Consider the following 27,955-nt stretch of genomic DNA (forward strand, 5'->3'; position numbering starts at 1 on the left):
GTGAAGATATGCGAGCTGGTCTACATCTTCTCTGACTTCATCTTGGAACACCGTACTTCAGTCACCTGGCCTTCCCACTGTCCCTTCAGCATGCCAGACTCATTCCTGCCTCAGGACCCTGGAACTGCAGTAGTCCATTCTTACCTGGAATGTTCTCAACCCTGATCTTCACAGCTGGCATGTCTCGTCACCTTAACTAGAAAGTCATCTTCTAGAGATTTCCCTGAACTTCCCAGCTAAAGTAGCACTCTTCTTTCCCACCTCTTCCATACACTCTCTACCCTGATTGCCCTGTTTTATTTTTTTCCGGCGATTTATCACTGTGTGAATTGAGCACATATACTTGCTTGTACGTGTACTGTCTGTTTTCCCTGCTGGAATTGAAGCCCAGTGGTGGCAGGGATTTACTCAGCACTGAATTCCCAGTATTGAGAACAGGGCCTGGCACATAATAGGTGTTTAATAAATAATAGTTATATGTTGAGTGAATGAATGAAGTTTGGAGCAGATAACTGTTTCAGGTTGCGTTCTGCAAAAAGCAGATATGGGGTAGACTTTGGGTGCAAGATGTTGCAGGGATCAACACTTGTGAAAGGAAGGGAAAGGAGCAGGATTGAGCCAGAAGTAGGAACTAAGCTGTGATACAGATCCAACAGAGTTTCAGCCAATCCTGTGGCAAGTTCTATAGTGCCTAAAAATAAAGTACTCCCCCCCACCCACTAGACTAATAAAAAACTAGCATTATAGTTTAAAATCAGGTTTACTCTAGAACTTGCTGTGGCCTTTATACCCACGCCCTCCCCCACTGTGCCTCTTAGTTAAAGGATGTGATCTACTCCTACAAGGGTATGACCTTGGGCAAGGAGGTCCTCTAAAACTGAGGCTGGCAGTAAAGGAGCTGATATTGAGGCTGTCTGCTGACATTGGCCCCATGGCTGTATGGCAAGTCTTTCCTTGAAGGGGCCTTTGGGCAGTGCACTTTAATTTCTGCCAGTTAATGATACCATAAGTTGTATGTACCTTAAGCATCATTATCACTGTTTTTAAGATGTGGTCTTCAGAATTAATTTATATCTAAAATCTGGGACTATATACCAGAAATTTTAAAGCAAATTTGTTACCTTTAACAATCATTGCTTTGATTCACATATGATAATCAATGACATTTCTTTCAGCTTTTTTTTTTTTTGTAGCCATAATATCTGGTATTATAATTTTTGGAAATGCACCAAAAACTTACCTAGAATTATCATGCCTAGTGACATATCTTCAAGGTGATTGCATTTAAGAAAAAATGTTGGTTTATTTATTTATTTTGAGAGAGAGAGAGAGAGAGAGCAAGAGAAAGAGAGCAAGAACAGGGAGGGGCATAGAGAAAGGGAGAGAGAGAATCCCAAGCAGGCTCTGTGTTGTCAGTCTGGACCCCAGCACAGGACTCGATCTCACGAACCATGAGATCATGACCTGAGCCAAGATCAAGAATTGGACACTTAACTGACTGAGCCACCCAGGTGCCTCAAGATGATTACTTGTTTTTAGCCTTTACAAGTTCCAGTAAATAGAAGTTTCTTTTTTTTCTTGTATAAAGTATTGTTCAATTTTTTTTCTGTTGTAAATTTACTTATACAATTTTTTAGTCTGAAAGCAACTTTCTGCATATGATTTCATATTTTTAATAGTTTATCTTTTTGGTTAGGTCATTGGCATGTAAAAATTAATGAGTAACATAACTATAAGTTATCATAGTTGGTGTTATTTGTATTTTCTGAGGTCTAGAGCTTGCTGATTTTTTTTGGATCCAGGCTTTTCCTTCCTTGGAGAATTCAGTTTCCCTTTGTTAACTTATTTATAGTTTTACTGTGGGCATGGTTTGGAGACTTGGTTTTTATTGCTTCAATTGCTCTATAGTAATTGACATACTATACACATTCCAGGTCCCATGTTCCATTTACATGTGGACATACACCACTTGATGACTCACATAGACTATAATGAATCCCCTTTCTTCTGGGATATCTTTGAGATTCTGGCTCATTGTGTTGGTCTGTTCTCCTTAAACTTGGGACTGACAGCATAGACTATTGGAAACAACTGACCTTTTATTTCTACTGGCATTTCATCACCATGGGTGCATCACAATCTAATTATGTGTTGATTTGTAATCAACAGAAGCTTCCTCTCATTTAATTTTCTGCTGACTTAATTTTCTCCCTGTTTGGAAACCTCCAGAATTATTATATCAATTTCAATTTCTTAAACAGGTTTCCTTTCACATTGGCCTGCTTCCAGTCCATTATTTATGTATTCATCTACTCTGTCCACCCATGTTATTTGTTTTAAAAAGCAAAAAAACAAGACAAAAATGCTGATATGTTGGTGGGCTCTGTGCTGCCATCTGAAATGTTATGGAACGAACTATTTATGTTGTTACTGCTCGCTATGAATTATCTCAATGGCCCATAAATCTCTGCTATATAAGATGGACTTGACCTTAAGGGGAAAAAAAATCTTAACCAGAATCCTCACTGAAGTCTGATTTGGCTATAATAAGAATTCATCAAAAACATAGAAGCTGCATTTCCTAGGAAATTGAGGCTTTTTCCTGTATTTGGGAGTGGTAAAGGATACGCCCAAGAACTTGGAACAGATATGGTATTGGCAGACAAACAAAAGATCTGTAGGGTAGGACTTCCTTTTTATTCCCTGAGCTCTCTCTCCTATTGTCTCAGGGAAGATGGGGCAAATACCCAGACAGAAGCTGCTTCAGTATTGTCTTTTATTGATAGGCTGCTTGTGTTCAGTGATTCCTCTGGCCCATAGTGTTGGCTGGACAGTTGGAGGCTTTTTGAAGCCATTGTATTGTTGGAGAATAATTAGGGTGAATGAAGCAGGGGGTAGGGGTTAACAACAATTCTTTGTTGCAAGCAATTGCTAGTCTTGGCATCAGTATTGGTAACAAGGCCAATCTACTGGAAGGAATCGAAACAAAAGATGGAGAGGTTGCGGTTGGTTTGTCTAATCCATCTAGCAAATCCACCCATGCATGGCCATTGTGCCCTGTGAGCTCTCTGGAAATGCCTTTGGTCACACTGCATTCCAAGCCAATGGGTGGGTGATCTCTGGACAGTCTTGTACATGAATTTCCTAGAATGCTTCCCATAGCAAAAAAAAAAAAAAAGGGGGGGGGGGTGGGTGGGATGCACAGGTGTTGCCTTGGCAATTAATCAGCATACTTCATAAAGAAAATAATCTCCTAACATTTGGGTAGTTGAATGAGGGTGGTATGAAAGGCTTATGATCTTTCCCTTCGAAGGAGGTGTCAGAGAATACCCTGACACAAAAGAGTTGAGATGTGTTGACTGATACCAAGGTGAAAACACCTAGGCAAAACTATGTCTTGCATCTTCATTGTCTCCTCCAGCCTCTCTAGGCCAGTCAGGCCTTGTCCTGATCCTAGGGGTCTTAGTTCCACTTAAATTGTGATTTAGAGGACCCCCAGTCAGGCTGAGGTCTAGCAAACTGGGGTGGCTATGAATTTAATACTTCTAAGAGAGTGGTTCTTTCTGGAAGGCTTTACAAACTGGATGCCTCTCTCCCTCCTCTGATTTGGGGAACTAGCCCTGCTGCTAAGTTTGAGTCAAGTAGACTTCCAGCTACGGTTGATCAGATTCATAATGTGTCACTAGTACGTGGCTGTGGTACCTTCTATGGGGGCCCCGTTGCCTCCTTGGAGCCCATCATTCAGATTGTATAGCATTGGTGGGATTTGCTAGTGTGTGATGAGGCTTACGTCCTTCCCCCAAATCAGCTTTCCAGCAGGGGTTCCCAAGCAGGGGGTGGCCTGCCTCAAATATTTGTTTCAAATTGCACAACAAAAGTTATCCTGTATATCTTTTCCTGTTGCTTTATCAAAAAGGACAGAAACACAGAGGCATTTGGGAGGTAGGCCTGTCTCCAAGGAGATATTTTGACCTCAGGCACCTAGCCCCAAAAGGTGAATTCCTGCTCTCACATACTGAGCAGGATATTAATCCCACAGTCTGATTTAAACCAATGATGGCTTACATTTGTGATCTCAAACCAGGGATGTTCAAGATCACTATTAAACTCTAAGCAGTGAGGCAGAGGTGGTGTTCACCTACACATTATTTTGAGAGTGCACCTGACTTGTTGGGTGCATGTGTGCAAGAGAGGAGTGTGGGTTTTCAGGGAACGGGGGAAGGTGGTATGGATAGCAGAGGAGGGGAGTGCAGCGTGCTTACTTTAGTTTGTCAGCTGTCCTGGAAAACTGCCAAAATGGATGAGCTACAACAAGCCTTCACGGTTTTTGTAAGCCGAGGAGAGGCAAGGCCCCTCCTTTTAAAAGGCTGTATGGAATTTAGACTTAAAGTTTCATGTGTATTTGGTTTGGGGCAAATGTGAAATCCCAGAACTTTCCTCAGAAAAGTGTTAGCTCCCAGGAACCCACAGTGGGCCTAACTCCATGGACGGAAGTGTGTCCTGAGGGAGAAGAAAGAATCCGGCCCCACCTTTCCATTTAGCCTGCTGGCTCTGTTTGGCCAGCAGAGAAAGATTGATGAGAACCCTGATTAAGTTTGTTTCCATGGCCTCCAGCAGATTATTGGCAAGGCCTGAAAAAATCCTTTTGATATGGGTGGGGGGAGTTCCTGTAGATGGGGGGAAGGGAAGGGACTAAATCTTCCTGGCCCAAATGTGCCATGATGTATACAAACATAGCAGCCGGGTGAATGAGCTGAGCATTTTTTACAAGGCTAGGCACCGCCATCACCCTAAGGGAGAGCGAATCTGGGACATTTAAAATAAGGCGGCTTCCCTATGGCAAGAAGAGCTTGTAAACCCAGTGTGGTTGTGATTTCTGAAAGAGAACTCAATGGCTGGCTTTTTCTAGGCCTGAGTGGTATCTTTTATTGGCAATCATGTTCCAAGTTTGATCCCTCTGCAGTGTGACTTTGGTCTGACGTTCACATCATGAAAACTCCAGACTATTTGTGCTGTACTCCCAAGTAATGTTGACATTTGTGGGGAGGGAGTAAATCTGGATAAATACAACTCTTTTCTTGGCATTGTTAGAAATATTACTAAAAAGAGCAAAAAGTGTTTTCAGGGCTAAATGGAAGCAAAATCTTTCTTTGGAATTTTGAAAGCCTAGGTAGGTGGCTGGGTAAGCACTTTCCTGCAGCCTGTTTGTTTTAGCCCACGGTGGTTTCTGAGGAGTTTTAAGAGATTCTCTGATAGAGGACACAAAAACACCGCTACTGCGACGGCCATCTCTCTTGAGGCTGTCCTTTCCTCCTGTGACTGGAAATTTATATAAACTTTTAGGACTTTTCTGAAGAATTACAGTATAGCTAGTCTACCTCGAGCTTTGAATTTTCTTTGAATTTCACTATCAAAAGTGGAAGAACAACTTTTCAATATAGAACTGGAAGGAGAGGTTAGTTTACCCCTTACTTTTTGCACATTTGGAAACTGAAATTGAGAGCAGTTAAGTGACTTGCCTGCAGTTACCCGACTTGGTTCATATGGGAACAGAAACAAAAAACTCCAGTTTCCTGATGCCTGGTTTATCATCACCCTGTGGGCTATGCCCATGAGAAGGAAAGTTCAGTTCAGGTTCTCTGTAACTTTAAGAACTTGGAGGAATATATCAACCTTAGTAGAAACAGCTAATCAAGATAACCTTATCATTCTCAAGGGAACACAATTTTAAGGAGAAACACTTGGAGTAACCTGATTTTAGACTGCAATGCTAATCTTCACTAGTCTAGCAGGGAGATCTTTTCATGTTGTTGCGTGAATAGTTGAACATTTTCTTTTAACCATAAAAGCACTTTATTTGAGAATGAACACTAGCACTCTAAGACAAGCTGGTTACACAAGCCCTTTACACAGGGGGCCACATACACATCAGTGAGAGCCATAAACCAGAGAAGGGAATAATAGTGTGAGGAGATGGTCCTCGTGGTACTTTATAGTTGACAGAATGCCTTCACACACATTGTCTAAGCGACCCTCTAGGACGGTTTTGTGAAAGTTGGAAGAACAGACCTAGGTGCTGTTTTCTAGTAAACCAGATCACAGCTCAGAGACACCGAGCCACGTACGCAGCCTAGCTGGGAAGCTACTGACTGGGGACTCAAACCCAGGCTTTCTCTCCAGGCTACAACTCATTTCATTACCTCCTTAGACCTTCGCTATAGAAGGGATAACAACGTTATATAGAAATCCTTGTTTTCTCTGTTTTTTTTTTTTCCTCTCTTCTTCAGGGCAGAAAGTGTAAGTGGCTACACTGTCCACGCCCAGTCCTAGGTGATTTCACTTCCTGGTTTGTATTATTGTACCCATGGTATTTACCTTCATGGAAGTATTTGCCTTACCTTATATTCCTCCTTGCATGGAGGAGTAGGTCTTTTAAAAATCCTTAAAATGGGTTTTTGAGGTTCTACCCCTTTCTCCCTCACATCCTAACTGCAGACCTAATGCTTTCTGGCTTTCCATTCAAACGAGAAAAGGACTATTGTAATTGTTGGTGATGCCTCCTCAGGGTGCCAGCATAAATGAAGGAGGTTCTTTTTTTAGAAAGGAAAAAAAATGCAATTAGCAATGTTCTTGATTCTCACCCCCGCCCCCCACCGCCGCTTTTAACACAAGCGGTCATTTGCTTGTTTCGCGTACAACACTAGGTGGCAGAATGACTACACCACAAAGTAGGGTGTCCTTTGTTTCTTGCTACTCTAGGTGCTGGGACCTGAATAGTGAGGCATAAACCATCTGTGGCCGCATGAGATCCGACCAGACAACCTGGCCAATATTTTCTTGACAGGGAACTGGCTGCAGTGATTCTAAAACATATGCTTCCAAGATACTGCCTTTAAGGTTTCCCTCTTTCTTTGTTTTTTCCCCCAGCTCCCCAGCATTTTAAATTTTTCTGCCCCATTGCATTCATGTAGCAGAGGGCAGACAGGGCCTGCAGGCAGCTGCTTTGAAATGGCAGATTGGGGTGGATGCACCCAGTGGCGCTGGCACTCCAGCCCTGTGTGCCAGTGGCTCATCGAGGGTCTGGGGGAGAGTCGCCTGAGCCCTTGCCCTGAGTGGTGTCCGTCGCTCTGGCTGAGGGGCAGCAGTGGCCCGGCTGGGTCAGCTTGAAGATGCTGCCTTCACCAACTCAGGTGTACAAAGCAGGTTTTTGTTTTCCGAGAACAGCCTGATGGTGGTTTGGCTCTTTTCTCCTGTAGAAATAGGGCTGCATGGTCTGGGGAACATTGCCCCCAGTTTTTGTTTTCTAACCATGCGCTGGTGTCTCAGCACACTCCGAGGGTCTGTTACCCCGGGCACTTCACATGCCACAGGGAGCACAAGGCTACATCAAGCTGGGGCACCAGTTTTGTCCTGCCGTGTTGCGAAGCACAGGAACTTGGGGCACAGAAATACTTCCTTGAGTTTTTGCTGAAAAAGAAAAGAGTAGCATTAAAACAAAACTACATACGTACAACTCATGATAACACCAAGTAGACACTACGTAAAGGAACTCCAGTGAAATCAAGTCTGAATGTATAAAATTGATCATAAGGATTTTATTTTAATTATGGAAGCATTCTGTACTTTACAACTGGAACCACAATTGGATTTCATTAAATAGCAAGTTCCTGATGTGAATTGTAAATGGTTCCATTTACAAACATGAAAAGAATAAGTATTTAAACCTTGACTTTTCAGGAACCCGCTTGTCGCCTAAAACAAAGACTAACTGGACTGTAGTTTTACAGACGTACTCATCCCACACTCTCTGCTACTTTCCAACTGGGAATCTCAGGGTAGCTTTAGTTTGTAGTTGGGGGTGCTGGGATTACCCTACTTTTGCAGAGAAGGCACTGGTGACTTGAAGGGCTTGCTGAGGTGACGCAGGTGAGTGGCCGGGGATCAGGATTAGCCTGTTGATTGGGGGAGGGGGGGCTTTGTTTATTAGTTTGCCTGCCAAGGCTGCTACTCTTTCATAAAGAATAAACTGTATGACTCTTGAGAATACCTGAAACAACACCTATAAATCAGACCAAGCATATCAATCACAGGCCACCACCATAGTGATGCTTTGAAGCTAGAAGATTGTGAGACTTTCTTGTTTGTTAAGAATGAAATGTCATAAAAATTCCAGAGCAGGGTTCAAATTTCCAGGGGGAGGGGACCTCTTTATTGTTTCCTCTAATAGCTGCTTTGGTGCTTTAGTGAATCAATGTGTTGCACAAAATAACCCTAGATGCAGTCTCTGAACTATAGCCTGGCTTTGCTCCCACTTTTGTGTTTAGCATCCATTCTGAATTACTTATGATATTTTTGCTGTTGTTTGTCACTCCTTCCTCCTCACTGCCCCCCCCCCCCACCATTTGTTCTGTCTTTATTTTCACACCCTCCAATTAATTGGTATCTTCTGCTCTTAGGACTACAGCAAATGTGTCTGTGCATTTTTATGTGGATCTTCACTATGCAGGCCATGCTTTTAAGTTTCTGGAATAGAACAATGGCAAAAATGAGTCACGGCTTGCTTCTATATTTGTTTCTGAGTCAAGAAGCTTAATTTTCTCATTATAATTTTCAAGGTATGGAGCTGTGTAGTTTACTTTTAAGGGAACTCAAATTTAAACAACTTCTTTAAATAGATACTTTTCATATATTGCAGCATTCTCTGGGTTTGTATTTCCAAAATGAACAACACGGTGGTAGTGGTTTTATTATTTTTATCTGTAGGGGGAAAAAAACATCCAAAATGGGCAACATTCTCTGGGACTAGGCTTTTTAGGTGTTACCCAGACCTGCACATAGCCTTAGGATAATCAGCATTAATTCACTGAGGGCCTTATACCTACATCTAAATGACATCTCAAAACCAGAGACCTGAGGGGCTGGGGTCTAACTCTAAGAAAATAGGAGAATAGAGGTGAGGGATAGTGGGCATCCCTAGGAGAGGAGAGAATGTTGGCAAAACAGGATGACAGAGGTGAACTGGATGCGCAGCCGCAGTGCAGTGGCAGAGTTGTGAGCAAAGTGTGACCAAAAGTTCTGGTCCCTGCACCCTCATGGACACAAGCTAAAGACACCCGTTTACTATGGTTTTCAGCGTTAAAGAGCCAACTAGTGTTCCCGAGTCGCAGTTTATTGAGCTCTCCAGTACAGCCTCATAACTTACATTAATTGGGAGGAAAATGCTTCCAGAGAAAAGAGATGCTGGACAAAACAACTTCGTCTTTGACCAGTTGTCAAGGTCCTGCTGTTTGGAGTCACTGACAAGTCCTTGGCTCTTGTATGACAGACCCAAAGAAAAAGAAGTGATTCATCTTCTTCTCTTGCACCTTTCAAGGAGGAATTTTTTTTTTCTTTAAGACAGATTTTGTTTATGGACTTAACGTCACTGGCCGTGGCCAGTGGGTTCAGACTCTATAATTTACTATTGTGCTCCTCCCCCACTAAGTGTGTGCACCTCGAGGAGCACCATCCCATTAAAATTCCTTCTTAAAAGCATAAGGTGAAAGAGCCAGGCATGTGTTGTTTTTTTAGAGGGGAGTGTAGCCACAGAAGGGAAGAGGTCCCAATCCTTTTCTCTTTTAAATGCCGGTAAATAGCTTGAAGCCTGTGGAAACTTTTTGAAGGAATGTGGAAGAGTTGTCACTTGGCTCTCATGTTTAGGAGAACAGAATAAAGGAAATAATTTTAAGAAAAGAGACTTTCCCATGATGGGCTTCTGTTCTCTGAAGTGTTCTGCAAACATCCCATCTATTCCTCTGTGTGCACAAGCCACCTGAAGTGGCCTCGGTGTCTGCTGGGCCCAGCATCTTTGCTCATTGCTGTGATGATTGTTTTCAGACTTTAGTGCTGTCCTTTCCAGCTCAACCCTTATGAAAATGTGAAATGCTGTTGTGGTTTTCTTTTTTTTTTTCTTTTTAAAGATTTGAGGATCACTTTTTTTAAATTATTTTTTAGAGGGAGAGTGTGTGTGAGCAGGGGAGAGGGGCAGAGGAAGAGACAGAGAGAGAAAGAGAGAGGGAGAGGGAAAGAGAGAGAGAGAGAGAGAGAGAGAGAGAGAGAGAGAGAAAGAATCTCAAGCAGTCTCCACGCTCAGCACAGAGCCCGATGGGAGGCTCGATCCCACAGCCCTGGTTCAGTCATAACAGACACTGGTGTGTTTCCCATAACATCTGAAAGAATTTTTACATAAATGTGTTAGCATAACATCTTTAAATAACACTGTTCTTTCTCACTATTGAAAACACCAGTGTCTGCTATGCCTGAACACAGTTCTCACTCAGCCATGCACATAAAGATTGACCTGTCTGCCATTTGGGGAAGGCTTTGTAACCTGTGAGGCACAGGAAGGAACTGATTTTTATTGAGAATTTAAAAGGAGTGTCTTTCACAGCCAATAGCCTTTCATTTTTGAGTCCCTTAATTCTAAAGGGTCTTTTGCAGCTTCTACAAAAGAGAAAGAGCTCAAATTCCTCTTTTAATCCTACAGCCTGAAGGAATTGAGTACCTATAGCCAGGCAGCTAAAACTTAAAAATAGCAAAACAATTTAAACACACACACACACACACACACACACACGCACACACACACACACACACACACACACACACATTTAATTGTATTTCAGCTGTGGACATTTTGAGCTTAGAGCATGATTAGGTTCTGGTTTTCCTGGAAATTGTCTTTGTAGGAAATACAGGTCTCAAATGTAGGTCTTGAGAAATTGAATGCGGGGATGGAGAAATAGGAGCCATCTAAAAATAATGTAAATCTACCTTGGAATGTATTTTTGAATTTACATGTGAATATGGTCCTATCTTAGATTCTGGAAATTCAATACACTCCCCCAGGCCCTAATCTATTTTCCTACTTCTCCTTCACTACCCATTCTTCCCTGCGTGCATGCATGTGCGTGTGTTACACACACACATATTTTTGCCGAATAATGGACAAATAGACACAGTATTGTTAATTGGGTCATGCTTAAATAAACTGTTTTGCAAGTTGTTTCTTTTTATGTAAAAACATTGCAGAAAGAAATATACTGTATTCTTTTTTAACAGCTTCCTATGAAGTCATATTGAATACATACATACATATTATGTGTATTTTTAACCCATTTGTTATTGATGGGCAGTTAGATGATGCCTAATCTTTCACTATTTCAAGCAGTGCTGCGTGTTATGTTCTTTTTTTTTTTTTTTAATTGAAAAGGAACATTCCTCATTGTAAATTTGGTCAAATTCTCCATTCACAAAGGTAGAAAAATATGAAGAAGAAAATAAAAATCACTTACTCATAATTCTGTAACCAGAGATATCTTTAACATTATCATGAGTTTCCTTCCATGCTTTTTTCAACATATTTGTGCAAGTATTTACAAAACTAATACACTGTATTTAGTTTTGGTCCTATATTTTTCTATTTAACATTTTACTTTAGGTATTTTCTCACATCCTTAAATCTTTTTTTGAACAACTTGTCTACATGTTATGTTTTGTCTGCTGTGAGTCGTCTCTTTACGTCCTTTGTTCATTTTCCTACTGGAATGTTAATGTGTGTTTTTATATTGATTTATAAGAACTCTTCATATAGTGAGACTATTAACCTTTTGTCTCTCTTATTTGTTTCAATTATTTTCCTTAGTTTTCCTTTGTCTTTTAATTTTGTTTATGGAAACATTGATATATACAAATCTTAAATTTTTATATAATCAAATATGTTAGTATTTTCCTTTATAGTTTCTTTTGTTTAGGCTTAAAAGGATTTTAAAAGAGGTAGTAGTAGTAATAATAATAATAATAGACACATTTTTGGGAACTTAGCTACCATGTCAACTCTTATAGATGTAAATTTATATATATTTACAGTTTATAACGTATCTGTGAGGTAGGTAATGTTATCTCTGTTTCACTGATAAGGAAATTAAGGCAGAGAGAGTCATATAAATAGAAGTGGCATAAACCCAAGCAGTCTGGTTGGTGAACCCACACTCTTCCTCACTTCTTTTATTGCCATATGTTTTACTGGTACGTTTGTTAAGCCTCAATACTGTACTAAATCCTACTCTGTCTCAACAATCACTAAAAACAAAGAAGAAGTAAAATACCCAGATCTCCTCCTAGTGTTTTAAGTAGTTTTAATTATACTTCCTCCTAATTTGTCTGGCTGTCACCTTGATGTGTGGTATGAGGTGGAGCTCAGATTAAATTTTTTCAGTTAGTCAGTGTCACCAATATGTTAGCACCTCTTTAGGAATTTGGAAAGGACTCACCTTTTCTAAGAAGTCTTTATAATTAGTGCCATTTCATCTCAGTTGTTTCTTCAGTTACATTTCTTCAGAGCTCTTGGTTTCTCCAGCAACTTTGGTCTGCATAATTTTGTGGAATCTCGTGTTGCCTGAGATTAAAAGGTTCACAAAACAAGAAAGATTAACTCTTCATGTTGGTTTTATTCACTGTATAAGAATAGGATAAGCGACTCTTATCCTAGGCTCAATGAACTTGCTCTTCCCACTTCTGAATTCAGGATATCCGTGAACTTAGATAAGAAAACAATTACATCTCCATTTTCACTAAACTTTGTAACTGAAATTGACCATTTCCTTGGGTTTTAACTGTAGACAACAAACTATGGTAGTATTAGCAGTACCCATGATTTTAAACTATAGATATTTAATATTACATTTTAGTTGTTTGAGATATTTTGAAATATTTTTATGCTTATCACTACTTTGACATTATAGTATTCGTATTAGATCCACTATTGGATTTTGCTGTGTAATGGATTAAGAAGTGTATTTACTAACATTTTACATATTCAAAAATTATTTTCAAAACTGGGTTTCTATAAAACTGATTTTCTTTGTAGTCCTATGTATTTTATGCACTTAGAAACACACTTTTTGAGAAGAGGTCCACAGGCTTCATCAGACCACCAAAGGGATTCATGGCATAAACAGTATGAAGAGCCTTTCTCTATTTGAATGCAAGGTATCCCATTGGGCTTTATAAATACTCATTAGGTACTGAGTGATCAAGAGGTGATTTGGGAAGGGCTGAAAACAGTCCAGCATATCCCTCTCTCTTGCCTTGATCCTTTCATGTCTGGAAGAGTTCTCTTTATCATCCTAAATAGAACTGCTTATTCTCTTCTTTCTCCTTCCCCTTTCCTACTCCCCCCCCCTTTTCACTTAGTACCTCTCTTTCTTCCTACTGTCTTGTTCGTTTCTCTCTCATCCTCTTCCTCCTTCACTTTGCTTTTTCTCCTTTTCTTTTTTTTTTAATGTTTATTTATTACTTAAAAATTTTTTTTTAACGTTTATTTATTTTTGAGACAGAGAGAGACAGAGCATGAACGGGGGAGGGATAGAGAGAGGGAGACACAGAATCTGAAACAGGCTTCAGGCTCTGAGCTGTCAGCACAGAGCCCGACGTAGGGCTCGAACTCACGGACCGTGAGATCATGACCTGAGCCGAAGTCGGCCGCTTAACCGACTGAGCCACCCAGGCACCCCTAATGTTTATTTATTTTTGAGAAAGAGAGCGAGAGAGCATGAACAGGGGAGGGGCAGAGAGAGAGGGAGACACAGAATCTGAAGCATGCTGAGCTTACAGCTCAGAGCCCTTTGTGGGGCTCAAACCCACCAACTGTGAGATCATGACCTGAGCCAAGGTCGGACACTTAACCCAGTGAGCCACCCAGGGACCCCTCTCCTTTTCTTGCTGTACACTCTCTGAAAACATATATCAAGGAGTTTGTGTTTCAGCCATTTTCAAACAATGTTTCCTCTTTGGGGTCTAAGAATGAATTTAGGACCAGGGGTAAACAAAAGCGTTGATAAAAAGGGTTAATAATATCAACCAAAAGTTGAAAGCAAGATCTGTCAAAGATAAATGTAAGGTAATTACCTGGAGATAATTAAGAATTGACCTTAGAGGGCACCTACCTTGCTACTTGTCTGGCCCCAGGAAAGAGCATGTGTACCTCAGCCTGGCCCCATTGTTTCAAGGCCTGCTTCCATATCTGACTTACCCAGCTTCTTTTATAAACTGCTTGCCTCATAAGACAACCATTCACTCTTAATTTTCACAGTACCCACATGGAAGGACCTGTTTTAAAAGAATTAGACAATTAGACTGTCTTGTTGAGTTGCAGTCATTTCTTTGGGATTGGTTCCAAAGTATACATATTTATGGGCAAAAGTTATCACAGGTTTTTTCACCGAAAGTGGAACTTCTGATGCCTGAATAAGTTAGGGTTTAGTTTCTGAAACGCTCATGCTGTGGTTTCACCTATCTGCTGAAATGTAATAGCAGTTCATCTTAGTCATTGGTCATGGATACCTACTGATACAATCTGTATAGAATCTGCTATAGAATCTGTCTTCTTTTTCTTAAAGTAAGTTCTAGGTCTGGGATAATGCCATTTTTTCTACACTAAAAACATTAGCTCGTCTTACAGCTAACATAAGCTGAAAATTAGAGGTGCCTGGGGGAGGGAAATGAGGCAGGTGGATTGTTTACATGAGTGCTATAGTTTCACTTTTTATGCACCAGTCACCTTGGAAGAATTAATGCCTGTAAGTTTGCCAATCAGATTGCTCCAGTCATCTCTAAACATTACATTTGGTTTATTAGAATAATAAATACTGTGCAAAGAAAGTTCATCTGGATCCAGGACATTATACTGTGGTCAACCAAAAAAATATGTGCTGCACCCTATCTCTGACTAGATTTGGTCATGTGATACACTGAATTTGACAAATGGCTACAGATTTACCCTATTTGGGCATTGAATTTGTGGGCTGGTACGTGGAATTGTAGCCCTTATAACTGAAGTCACACCATCTTTGTAACCTGTCCTGGCCAATGTTGGTGGCCATTTCCCTGGCCATTTCTGTCATGCCCTTCAACATCTGATGTCTGCTAAGTGTTCTCTGTGGGGAGGAGTAAGGGGTCTCTCTACACTCTGCCAGATAGATTTGGGTATCTGAAGTCACATTTTCGACTTATCGAAAGGTCCATGAAATGTTTCATCTGATTTGATGACTGTGACTCTGTATTTACTTCACTTGGGGACGTCTCAGTTTTTTACGTCTGCCTTTCAGGTCCTCGCACGATCTGTTTCTTCTCCTCTGAGTCAGGCTTGTTGTAGCTGTTCCCCAGATACCTCTACCGCTTCCAGGGAAATAGCCCTGTGAAGCACACTGCTCAGTCATTATACATTGATATTTCTCCCAAGCTCTTTTCCTTATCTGTAGTGTCCCTTTTCTCTGTGGTCAGTTCATCACCCTACTGTATTTCCAAGGCATGGGTTAAATCCCGCCTCCTTCATGAGCCTTTCCTATTGTCTTAATCTTTCACCAATCCCTCTTGCCACTACACTTCCACAGATCTAACAGTGGGTACAGAAAGATAAACTTTAGCGTGGGAAGCAATCTAATAGATTACAATAAATACTAAAGTTATCAATGTAAATTCTGGTTTTCCTCACGTAAGCTACATATTAAAGAGATTGTAAGTAATTGATATTTCTCAGGACAAAGTTTATACATAACATTTCATTGCTTGGGATATAGGATTCAGGGGAAAGTAATAAAATCTGAAAGAAATTATAAAATGATCAATGCACTAATCAAATTAATTGTAGTGTTAATTACAAAGGGAAAAATGCCTTCAGTGTCTAACAATGGCAAAGTGACTAGGTTTGACTATAATATACACACTGAATGCACTATGCATTTATTGATAACAATTTAAAATTAAGTGTTGGGGGCGCCTGGGTGGCTCAGTCAGTTGGGCATCTGACTTCGGCTCAGGTCATGATCTCACGGTTCGTGGGTTCGAGCCCCACATTGGGCTCTGTGCTGACAGCATAGAGCCTGGAGGTGCTTCGAATTCTGTGTCTCCCTCTCTCTCTGTTCCTCCCCTGCTCATGCTCTGTCTCTCTCTCTCCTTCAAAAAACAAATTTAAAAAACATTTAAAAAATAAAATTAAATTAAGTGATAACTTTTGAAGACTCTGCATTGATAAGAATTTTTGTAGAGTAGTAAGCTATAAAAGCAGAATACAAAATCATAAAAATGTGTATATTTGAATCAAGATGAGAAGGGAACATGGATAAATGTTAACAGTTGATTGTTAAGGTTATGGGATTGGTAAATTTTTTTGAAATATTTCTGTTATAGATATTATAAACCCTAAATTTTATGTATATAGATATATTAAGAGCTTAATATGTTTTCTGTGATGATTTTTGGTCTCCTAACTTAATTGTCAAGCACTGTGAAAATAGTCTGTGTTTTTTATTTCTTCCATACCCCATGTTTTTAAGAGAGTAAATTGCTGCAGCCACTATGGAAAACAGTTTGGAGGCTCCTCAAAAAATTAAAAATAGAACCATCACATGATCCAGCAATTCTACTTCTGGATATTTGTCCAAAGAAATGAAATCGTGATTTTGAAGAGACACCTGTAACACCATGTTCACTGCAGCATTATTTACAATAGCTAAGACATGGAAATAACCCAAGTGTCCATCGATGGATAAATAAAGATGAGGTGTGTAATATTATATATATATATAGTATATATATTATATGTATATATATGTATATTATATATATATGTATATATACAATATATACTGTTATATATAATATATATATTACATTATGTGTAACTATAATGTATATATAATATTACATTATACTGTATTATATGATAATAAATATATATCAGTAATATTCCATTATATGTATATATGTATACATAAAAACAGATGAAATCTTGCTAATTACAACAACATGAATGGACCTTGAGGGCATTATGCTAAGTTACATAAGCCAGACAGAGAAAGACAAATACCATATGATCTCTCTTATATGTGGAATTAAACAACAACAGCAGTAACACATCAACAAACTCGTAGATCCAGAGAACAACAGTTTGGTGGTTGCCAGAGGTGGGTGGGGTAATGGGATCAAAAAGTGAAGAAGAGAAAAGAAAAAAAAACCTCCTTTAAAAAAGTAATAAATAATGGGGTGCCTGGGTTGCTCAGTCGGTTAAGCATTTGACTTCAGCTCAGGTCATGATCTTATAGTTCCTGAGTGAGAGCCCTGGTCGGGCTCTGTGCTGACAGCTCAGAGACTGGAGCCTGCTTTGGATCCTGTGTCTCCTTCTCTCTCTGTGCTCCTCCCCTTCTCATGCTCTGTCTCTCAAAAATGAATAAACGTTTAAAAAAAAGGTAATAGTAAAAAAAGAACAGATGTTATCTCTCCAAAGAAATATTTAGTAATCAAGAATTACCAACAAATGTAATGCAGTTTAACTTTGGGAGAAAGAAAGATTTGTTCTTCTCTAAGACTATATGCATTATTTTGGGGGTGCATATGTTTTTAAAAAGTCATGTCTTCTCTGTCACCTGGAAAAGCAGAATATCAAAGAGCAATTAAATAATCTCTTGATTTATAAGATGAACACTTAATATGCATCAAGAGCCCTCACTGGGAGTCTGGAGGTTTATAATCAATCTGTAAAAAAATACAAACACAAAATGGTGGAGAATTGCACAGTAGATAGTTAATGCTTTTGATTAATGGATAGATGTATTAATTATAAGGAAAGTAAAGACATTCAAATTAAAGGATGCATTTTGAATACTTACCATGTGCAAGACATGATGCTAAATATTTAGTAGTTTGTTTCATATAAATATTTGTAAAACCCAAAAAGTTATTACTACTCACCTTTTAACGATGAAGTGTCTGAGATTCAGAAGTAGGAGTTGCGGGATAACACATGGTTAGTAAGATTTGAAACCAGTTGTTGGTTTGGTTCTTTGTTTTTTCTTACTCCAGAAGCATATTTCTTTAGTCAGTAATAAAATTACTGTGACCCTGGAAAGTTCCCATGGACTTTACATCTTAATAAAATTTAGTCTTTTGGTTCACTGACTAATAAAATAATGTGTGGGTATATGTGTGTTTATTACCAATGATGATTTCTATAGTCCCTTCAAAATATAATTTATTTTATAAAACTAAGTCATCTCAAGGACAGCATCCACAATGTAGACCATCCTGTTAGATTGTGTATGTGTGTGTGTTTGTGTGATGTCAAACAGTGAATGTACCTTTCCCACCGTATTCCAACTCAAGGCTTTCCCACAGGTTGCCTGTTTGAGGGCAGTTCATGACCATCCCCACGAGACAGTTTACTTACTGGAGAGTATTGTTTTGTCTTTCATACACAGATACTGTTTGAATTAGACTTTTGTGGTTGTGAGGAATAAAGACCCACTGAAACTAGCTCAAATGAAAAGAAGGTTTACTGACTGCAAAGGAGGAAGAGTCTCCTGGAAAGTCAAGAACAGAAGCCATGATAGGTGGAGCATCAGGGAGGTTCGTACCGGAATGTTGACTTTAGCAGCAGGAACAGGGGAGCCTCATTCACTGACATGTCTCCATTAGAGTCTGAGCAGTTTCTCCTGGACCCCACCCACTGTCAAATTTTCCCCTCACTTCTTGCCCTTGACTCGGTTGCTTAACACTGGTCTAGTCAACTTTGACTAGGAATGGGTAACCATGGTCTGAAAAAAGACTACCCAAAGCCACTGACAATAGACGCTCTAGAATTTTCCATATTGGGGCATGGAAGCAGCAACAGCAATGGTGGGAGGGAAGAAGGATGCCTCTTGATGCTGTATTTTCAGAAACATTTACAGAAAATTTTATTTGTGTATATCAAAGAATGTGAGAGAGAGGGACGTTGGGCCTTGAACCAACACTGGTAGAAGGGACTATAGATAAGTGGTCTCCCTAAGGAGACATACTTGTGGCAGGCCAAGATCAAAGTGTCTAGTATAGAAACATGAAACATTATTGTTACTTATTCAGGCATTTTAGATTTGTTTTTAATAAAGTACTGATACTTAGACCCATGTTTAGACTCTGAGTCACTCAGAGGTAAGAGGTTCCCATTAGAGGTAGAAAAAAATATAAAACCTAAACTAGAGGAAATCAGACCAATGAAATGGCAATTTCTTTATTAAAATTTTTTTTATTATTATTTTTAATCTAAATTCAAGTTAGTTAACAGATAGTGTAGTATTGGTTTCAGGAGTAGAATTTAGTGATTTCATCACTTACGTATAACACCTAGCACTCATCCCAACAAGTGCCCTCCTTAATGCCCATCACCCATTTAGTCCATCCCCCCACCCACCTCCCCTCTGGCAACCCCCAGTTTGTTGTCTGTATTTAGGAGTCTCTTATGGTTTACCTCCCTCTCTGTTTTTCTTAATTTATTTTTCCTTCTCTTCCCCTCCATTCATTTTATTTCTTAAATTCCACATATGAGGGGCGCCTGGGTGGCTCAGTTGGTTAAGCCTCCAACTTCAGCTCAGGTCACGATCTCGCGGTCCATGAGTTCGAGCCCCAGGTCGGGATGTGTGCTGACCGCTCGGAGCCTGGAGCCTGTTTCAGATTCTGTGTCTCCCTCTCTCTCTGACCCTCCCCCATTCATGCTCTGTCTCTCTCTGTCTCAAAAATAAATAAACGTTAAAAAAATTAAAAAAAATAAAGGAAAAAAATTCCACATATGAGTGAAATTGTATATTTTTCTCTGACTTATTTCACTTAGCATAATACACTTTAGTTCCAACCATGTTGTTGCAAATGGCAAGATTTCATATTATATATATAATATTATTATCTTTTCATCAGTCGATGGACATTTGGGCTCTTTCCATAATTTGGCTCTTGTTGATAGTGCTGCTATAAACATTGGGGTGTGTGTACCCATTCGAATCACCATTTTTATATCCATTGGATTGAAATGTCAATTTCTAAACTATAGCCTCACCCCCTCCACCACCCTAACCCAAGTCGCCATCATTTGTGATTGAAACAATTATAATAGCTTGGCTTTCCTGTTTCTACTTTTGTCCTCTTAAATCTATTCCTTGTATAGCAGCAAGTGTAGTCTTTCTAAAATATTAATCATGTCCTATCACTCCTCTGCTGAAAGCCCTCTAGTGGCTTCTCATCTTTCTCAGAATATAATCCAAAATCCTCACCATGGCCTCCAGGATTTTACGTGATCTCCCATCTTTCTCGTAGGATTTCTCTCTTGATTATAGCTGTGCTTGACTACTTGTCATTCCTCCAGCCAACACACCAACACAGTGTGCCCTGCTATGATAGAAGCTCCACGAGGGCAGGGACTGTGTTTTGACTGCTATAATCTCAACCCCTAAAACAGAGCCTGTCACATAGAAGGTGCATTATAAATATTGGTTGAATGGCATGAATTGAATCACATGAGAGTCTCTTTTCAAAGAAAGGGGAGGGAGTGCTAAACAGGCATCCTCTTGAGCTGTAATCAATGAAGACAAGTCATTCTTTCCAAGTTTGGGATTTTTCCTTCTCTTTTATATCTGCCACTCCTAGAAATTGTATGATTATGATGCCCTCCCAAAATTCTTGATTTTCTCAAGGAAATCTAAATGTTAACTTTTAGACACATATGAATGAATTTTTAAATGTTGGAAAACACAGTTAGTGGAAGCGTGAGGATTTCATGAAGTTGTGGAAATACAGTGCCTTCAGCATGTTGGTATTTCCCCACTCAACCTTTATTCCATGAGGCCTATCTGCTCTTTTTCTCATTTGGAAAAAAACAAAAACAAAAACAAAAACTAAACAAAATGCAAAGAAAAGGAGGATGATGTAAAAACTCAGAGCACAAATAGAATGCTTAAAAGGCCTTTGCTAGGCTCAGCACATGTGATTTAGCAAGAAGGCACTTGCCTTATTTTAGGGACTGAAGACTCAGACAAAGTTAAGAATGCAACTCCAGTTGTAATCTGACAATATGGTTATAAATGGCCATATTTTCATATGATTCCAAGTACGATGGATAGCAGACCCAGGGATTAGCACAGGTCTGTGGTGGATACACGGACAGGGCACCAATGTATTTGTTTTTTACATTAGCCCTCAGGTCAATTCAAAGAAGAAGCTGGTTGGGGCGCCTGGGTGGCTCAGTCGGTTGAGCTTCCGACTTCAGCTCTGGTCATGATCTCACTGTCTGTGAGTTCGAGCCCCGCGTCGGGCTCTGTGCTGACAGCTCAGAGCCTGGAGCCTCTTTCGGATTCTGTGTCTCTGTCTCTCTCTGACCCTCCCTCCCCCATTCATGCTCTGTCTCTGTCTCAAAAATAAATAAACATTAAAAAAAAATTAAAAAAAAAACCAAGAAGCTGGCAACATATTTTATAAAATAAATTCTCTTAGTCATCCTAGAAAATTTTGGTAAGCGGCCAGTGATTACATTTATTTTAGTCTTTTTTTTGTTTCCAATTAGATATTTTCCAGTGGATATTTGTACCAAAAATTTTTCTGTACCAAAAATTTTTCTGAAAAAACAAATGATATAGCTCAAAATTAGTATCATTATTTCTGTGCTGTCTGGAGAAGAAATTGCCTTCTTTTTTGTTGTTGTTGTTTGTTTCTAATTTGGAAGTTTATGTAGTTATCAGCAAAAAAGCTGGATTTGGAAAATTCATTTGATGTGTGGTTTTCTGTCTCACACAGATGGGTTATGTGATATCTTGATCAAGGAAATGGTTGTAGGGAAATGAAAAGGGGACTGGATACTGAGTGTCAAGGTTGGGTCTGATCCTGATATGTCCCGTTCATGTCCTTTATCACAGCTTTCTGAGCTCTGCGTTTCTTATGTGTAAACACAAGGACAAAAATAGAATTTCTACCTTACATGGTTATTATAAAAATTAAATAATCCTTGTGGAGGTAACAAGGATGATACCTGACACATTGGAAGGTTCTTGGGGAAATATTTGTTTGTTCCCCTGTTCATCATGGCATGTTACTATCATGCTACTGTAGCCTCGATTCTCTGGCTGTTCCAGTGTCTTTCATAGCTCAGATTATAGGGACACATAAATTTATTATTGCATCCATCAGCCTTCTGTATATTAGGTTCTGAGTAGATTATTCATTATAGTCATAAGTGATTCCTGAAGTGAGCACCCTCTGGGCCTCTTCTGGTACTTCTGTTAGCCTTGTGTATTTATATGTTTTGTGTTATGCCTCCTCCAGTTAAGTCGTTGGTGCTGAGCCCACTGATTCTTCCTCATCTCAGTGTCCTCTGTAGCACTTTGTGTAGTATCTGATCTACGATACACTTAGTAAAGTTCTGTTGAATTGAATTTCAATAGGTACCCGAAAAGAAGGAGGGTGTATTCTTTTAGCGAAGTAAGAAAGTACCGTGGGTCTAATGGTTATGCCATAACCATGCTTGCTTCCCCCCATAATACCCAAGATTAGAACCCTGTGTTCTTACTGAGTCTGGCTGGGGCAGATAGAAGGAGCTTAGGTTTTCATTAATGGCATGGGGAACTGGTTCTGTTGGAGATCTTAGATGGTGATGTACCTGTTATTCCTGATAGTTCTGCGTCTCTGACATCTGTCTCCTTTTTTCAGTAGTCAGAAAGGGAAAATGGTATATTGAGAAACGTCAAACCAATCAATTCTGTGATAATTCTTGGCTCTCTATTACTTGAGGCTTGCAAGTTGATGTCTTAAAGCTTCTTTTTCCTTCCTGACCTCTACCTAGTGCTTAAGGTAGCAGGCACCAGTTAGGTGTGGCGCCTTGGTCGTGATCCTGTGATTCAAGCAGGAGGGCTAAGGCTATATGGCCCACAGCTTTATGACTATTTAGCCTATTATTTAGTCTCTTATCAGATATTTATTGGGCACCTACCTCTGAGCCAGTTGCATACTAGACATTGAGGAGAGAGTGGTGAACAAAACAGAGGTCCTGTCTTCAAGGAGCTCACATTCTAGTGGAGGGAATCAGACAAGAAGCAAAAAACCAAACATTTGCGGTATTTTTAGATGGTGATAAATGTGACAAGGGAATTAAAACCAAGGCAGGTGATAACAGGGAGATGGGTGGGTAATGGTGGAGAGACTAGGAAATGGTTGGTTAGAGAAGGCCTCCCTGAGGAGATGGTTTGAGCTAAGACTTAAAGAATGAGAAGGATCCAGTCAGTGGGAGAAGCAAGGAGAACATTCGAGATAGATGGAAATAGGTGATGCTGAGGACCTGGGATAGGAAGCCAGCTTGGAGAATTCTCCAACTGAAAAGTGGCCAGCATGACTGAGATTGTGTGTGTGTGTGTGTGTGTGTGTGTGTGTGTGTGTGTGTGTGTATGTGTGTGTGTGTGTAGTGGGGAGGTGGCGAAGCTGGGAGGAGGGAAGGATAGCGGGGTAGTGACAGAAACCTGTTTCCTTACATTCACAAGAACATTCAACTGCTAACATAAACAATCCCTGATATTGTATTTGAAGACATACTTGGGGGCACCTGGGCTCAGTCAGTGAAGCAGCCAACTCTTGGTTTCAGCTCGGGTCACTATCTCAGGTTCATGGGTTCGAGTCCTGCATGGGGCTCTGCACTGACAGCAGGGAGCCTGCTTGGGATTCTCTCTCTCTCTCTCTCTCTCTCTCTCTCTCTCTCTCTCTCTCTCTCTGTCCCTTCTTCCCTCCCTCCCCATTCTCTCTCTCTCAAAATAAATAAATAAACTTAAAAAAAAAAGATATACTTGGAGAATGAGTTCTTAAAAAACGGCAAGCACATTTGCAAAAATTATTAATCTTCCATTAAACCTAATGAAATCTTCATTTTACCCCAGACTTCGGCCAGGATGCGCCTTTCTAATTCAGTTCTGCATGGTTCCTTAGCACTGATTTCCTCATCCTTCAGAGGCCTTAAGTCAATCCATGGGGCATACTCTTGCATCTCAGGGCTGTTGCAGCTCAAGGAAGCCTGAACCTGGGCATCTTTCACAGCATAGTGTAGAAGTGATTGCCTGCAGTTCTTATGGGCTTTCTCTTTCAGAAATCTTTTGTTCCCACCACAAGGCAAAAACAGGAAAAGAGATCTGTGTGAAAGAATGCTCTCCCTTTTCCTTTTGTGGTGATTGTGTATCTTAAGAGAAGGCCTCAGAGGTTCTCGGAGCTGTCTGTCTTTTCATGTAAATAGATCTCTTAAGCCTATTTAGATGTGTGTGAGAGCCCGTGGGGGTTGGGGAAAAGACACCGAGGAGTAGCATCCGTGCCCCATTTAATTTATTCGAGTTCAGCTACGCATGCTCTTTCTTGTTTATAATTAAAGATACTGCAGAATTGCCTCTTGCGCTTCTAATTTTAATTATATGCTATGCATATTACTGTATACACATATTACTGTGCAGTGTTGTAACTACAAAACCATACATTTTTTACTGGGAGGCTTAAGGGATTTTCCAGGGTGATTTTGACTATGTAAATTTTGCCTAACAGGCCAGCTTTAGAATGGAATCCTAATGTAAAATGTGACCCTCTGTGTTAAATATTTTTAAATCGCTGGTTATACCAGAGCATAGGAGTGGCATCCCTGGGAGTCATACCTTCAACACCAGAAACAGGTATAGGGTTGGTAATGGGCTTTACGTGTGGGAAAGGGATGAAGCCGAAGAAACTTGTGATATTCCACAGAAAAGAGAGAGGAATGAGGCAATCTGAGGCTGGGGATTCCCAGACCAGGCAGGGAAGGGGGCTGATGGATAGTTCTGCCCATGAGAAGTTTTCCTCCAGTGAGTGCAGGGCTCCAGCCATCCTGGCCAAGGGGAGTAACCCCTGCTGGGTGGATAGTACCTCTTTTCCCTAGAATCCCTTCACCTTGTGATGATGCTTACTTGTGCATTGTTCCGTGTGAATGCTGCTGCGTGTGTGTGTGTGTGTGTGTGTGTGTGTGTGTGTGTGTGTGTTTGTGACGGTGTAGACTGAGTAGGAGGGAGAAGCAATGGTGCAGGAAAGAAGAGCCAGGGAGGCATGAGGATCTAGGGTCTGCAATTTTAGGAGCAAATTCTGCCTTTTATTCTGTGGCTGTGGTATTAGATGGGGCGGTGTGGGGGGGAACCTGAGACACTGGGGGTGGAGCAGAGTAAAGGTCAAACTCGTGTGCACCTGGCAGCCCCCTCCCTGGCTGCCCTCCCTGCCCCTTTTCCCACCCCAGCCCCACTCCCAAGACAGAATCTGTTTAATCAAATGCAGAAAACTTTTAGATCTCATAAGGAAGAAATGTGAACAACCTATCTGCGCACACCAGTTAGGCTTTTTACTAAGTGCAGTTGAATTTGTATTCACAGACTGCTGCTGTGTGAATTTTACCTGCTCTCTCACCGAGCTCCTTGAGAAGGCTGATGGAATTTGGAGTGTCCTCCGCCTCGCCTCGGTGGTGTCCTAGCCATTCGTTTTTAAGCTAGTCTCTGAACCTTGATTTTCTCATCTGCATCGAGGAGGTGGTACCTACCTCGTTGGTGTGTTGGGAGGGTTGAAGGTAACAGGATATCTTCAAGCACTCTCCCCAATGTTTGCAGATTGCTTATCAAACAAACTGCCCTACCAAGAGTTTGAACACAAAACATTCTAATGCATAAATACGACATTTAAGTCAAGATTCCTTGTTGCAAGTGATAAAAACCCAAATCTAACCAGCTTACACACAAAGCAGAATTTCGGGTTTCACAGAAGCCAGGAAATACCTAAGTGGGAAGGAAGCTAAGATGCAAATAGCCATGTAGAAGGGTTGGGGCAGAATGGGGACTCACAGGGCAGACAGTCCAGCTATGTTAATGACATATTGCCAGCCAAAATTTAAGTAAGGTGTTTGAACTTCAATCTTATTTTATAATAACATTCATTATGAATACTTAATCTAATTTTACTTTGTAGATTTATTTAATATTGGTTACATATACAGTAAAGATTAATGTATTTCACAGTGCTTTTTTTTTCTTTTGACACTAGTTCTTATTTGAACACACGAAACTACATTTTACTGTAAGCAAAACAGTATGTCAGGCTTTCAATTCGGAAACCTGAGTCAAATCTGCAAAGTCTTCTGGAGGAGGAAAGTTGTAAGACCTACGTTCTTTCATAACAGGCCTAGCCCTTCCCCTCATCTGACATTTTCTTGTGGAAAACATCTGGTTTAAATGAGCATTAATGGCAGCCTTGATCATCAGAAACCAGAACACAAAAATCATAAACAACATATATAGTAGGTAAAAGGGTTGCCAAAAAGCAATGTGCAAAGAGAAGTCAGCAGCAAATTTATTTCACATGTAAATTTCACCTTTTGGGTGCTTGTCTTCTAATTGACCTACACTTCTCTTCTGGGAACAGCCAAGTCCTCCAAAACACAGGGGTAGGCACTTGTCCCATTTTGTCAAGCCTTTGAGATGATGGCTCAGCAAACATACCCTCCAATTCATGACCTTTCTTGCCACTGCATCAGAATTCACTGAAAACAACAGGTAGAGCTTAGGGTATGTTGCTTAGAGTTGGGGTGAGGACTGTGTCCATCTAAGATATGGCTCTTAAATTAGTAGGACGATTTAGACTAGCTGTCTTCTGGTAATCAGAGGTGGGGTTGCCATATTGGTCAACATGCAGAGTCCATTTGGGACTATCTTAAGGGAAATCTGAATGCCTTAAAAGCTCTTAGTTTTCTAGCAATTCTGTGACTGAGGATGATTTCCAGGCAAGGATGGAACCAGACTTCTGCCATATTATCCGGGGTTTATAAGCTTAGTGGTGGAATTTACCAGAGTGGAAAAGAAGAGAAAGTTTTCTGAGTAGATAGCAGTATTTTGGATGGCCAGGGATTTGTGAGAAGATTTTAGATGAATCAGTAAGAGATAGTGTGGAGTATCAGAGAACTTAACCATAGAGGTGCAGGAGGCATCTTACAGGGTATTTACCTTTTAAGAGGCTAAGAAAGAGAAGAAAGGGAAAACTATACAAGTTAGTTTTTGGAACTTTTACAGAGTCCTGACATAGTTACAACACAAGAGGTTGAGGCTGGGAATTAGTTCAATCAGAAAAGAGGTTAGACTAGTTTAGGGGGATTGAAGAGTACTGAATAGGATGTCAGAAGCTTCCGGGATCCAAGGAACATGGATGGCAGGAAGTGAGAGAGAGAGGGATTTGCATTGTTTTAACCTCCTTCAACCTTTAACCTCTCATCTGCCTTGTCTGGATATTACTAAACTCAAGTTGAAGATATATGTATAGAGGCTGCACAGTAGTAGGAATAACATGGGATATAGTGTCTAAAGAACTTTATCTCTCTGAACTGTACTTCTGCAATGGCATATAATGCTTACCACAAGGTTTGGTGTGAAATAAATGGGATAATCTAGGCCCAGTGGATTTGGAATACTGGCCAAATGAGTGGGATAGTCTTGGATTTCAGCATCCTATCCTGTATCCAGTTCACTTAACTGATAGGACCTCCTATTACCCTGATATCTGGAGTGCATGGACGCTTAATGAACTAGAGATCTGTAATAATTTTCATCAGTGGTTAAAACACAATTCTTTTTTTTTTTTAATTAAAAAAATTTTAATGTTTACTTATTTTTGAGAGAGAGAGAGAGAGAGAGAGAGAGAGACAGAGTGTGAGTAGGGGAGGGGCAAAGAGAAGAGAGGGAGACACAGAATCCAAATTAGGCTCCAGGATCTGAGCTGTCAGCACAGAGCCTGACGCAGGGTTTGAACTCATGAACCGTGAGTTCATGACCTGAGATGAAGTAGGACATTTAACCAACTGAGCCACCCAGGCACCCCTTTAAAAACTTTTTTTAATGTTTATTTATTTTTGAGAGACAGAGAGAGACAGAATCAGGTGGGAGAGGGACAGAGAGAGAAGGGAGGGAGACACAGAATCTAAAGCAGGCTCCAGGCTCTGAGCTGTCAGCACAAAGCCTGATGTGAGGCTCTAACTCACCAATTGTGGTATCATAACCTGAGCTGAAGTCAGATGCTTAACCAACTGAGCCACCTA

General features: G+C 40.3%; 1 protein-coding gene across 3 annotated transcripts in view; it reads left to right on the top strand.

Annotated features, from left to right (window-relative positions):
• RAD51B (RAD51 paralog B) overlaps positions 1–27,955 on the top strand; it is a 641,285-nt gene that overhangs the window by 358,974 nt on the left and 254,356 nt on the right. The gene's annotated exons all lie outside the window — the stretch shown is intronic.

The sequence above is a fragment of the Panthera tigris genome, chromosome B3, assembly GCF_018350195.1.
Source record: "Panthera tigris isolate Pti1 chromosome B3, P.tigris_Pti1_mat1.1, whole genome shotgun sequence".
In the NCBI taxonomy this organism is placed as follows: Eukaryota; Metazoa; Chordata; class Mammalia; order Carnivora; family Felidae; genus Panthera; species Panthera tigris.